General features: G+C 25.0%; 1 protein-coding gene across 2 annotated transcripts in view; it reads right to left on the bottom strand.

The window, feature by feature from the left end:
• LOC117111573 (FAD-dependent oxidoreductase domain-containing protein 1-like) overlaps nucleotides 1-699 on the bottom strand; it is a 14128-nt gene that overhangs the window by 4343 nt on the left and 9086 nt on the right. The gene's annotated exons all lie outside the window — the stretch shown is intronic.

Below are 699 nucleotides of genomic sequence, written 5' to 3'. Positions count from 1 at the left end.
TCTTTATGTTTTAAACATTAAATTTGATGATACTAATATAACACATAAATGATATATGATGACATATACAGGATGTTTAAATCCAACTTATCTTTGAATAAAGAGTTGTGTAAGTAAATAAAGTTGTAAAGGGATTTACTGCATCAGAAGATTCTAATTAATTTTTTAGAATAGGAAGGAAATTAAATTGCAGCAAGTCAGCAAAAACGTTTAGTTTTAAAAATTCACCTACGATACTAAATTTCAACGGGCATGGATACGCACTCGGGCCATTGTATTATTTGCAAAAAAAGAGAATTAGAAACGGTCGACCATTTTCTATTTGATTGTGAAGGTCTATCCTCTATTAGAAATGCATGTTTTGAAAATTTGAAAACTGACTTGTGTAAAATTACTTTTGGGACATTTTCTTAGAAGGTTCATGTGAATTAAGGCACCACTTAGTTTTAGATAATATTTTTGATGCATACCAGAATATTGAAATTTGTAACATATTTGATAACCATTGTAAAACATATTTAATAAATGCAATGACTGAAAGAACTGAAATAAACTAATGAAAAACATTACCACCAATATTTAATTTTTACGTTATTTACTCTACTTATAAACTTATATTTTTTGTCATTTTTATTTATTTATTTACTTTATATTCTGTAATTGAATTCTCAATTTTTTTTTTTTTTTTTTTTTTTTTTT

This window comes from Anneissia japonica, unplaced genomic scaffold, assembly GCF_011630105.1.
Source record: "Anneissia japonica isolate Jap-2015-1 unplaced genomic scaffold, ASM1163010v1 scaffold288256_len377385_cov191, whole genome shotgun sequence".
Classification (NCBI taxonomy): Eukaryota; Metazoa; Echinodermata; class Crinoidea; order Comatulida; family Comatulidae; genus Anneissia; species Anneissia japonica.
Note: the sequence above shows the minus strand (reverse complement) of the source record. Positions and strands in the feature narration are given on the sequence as shown.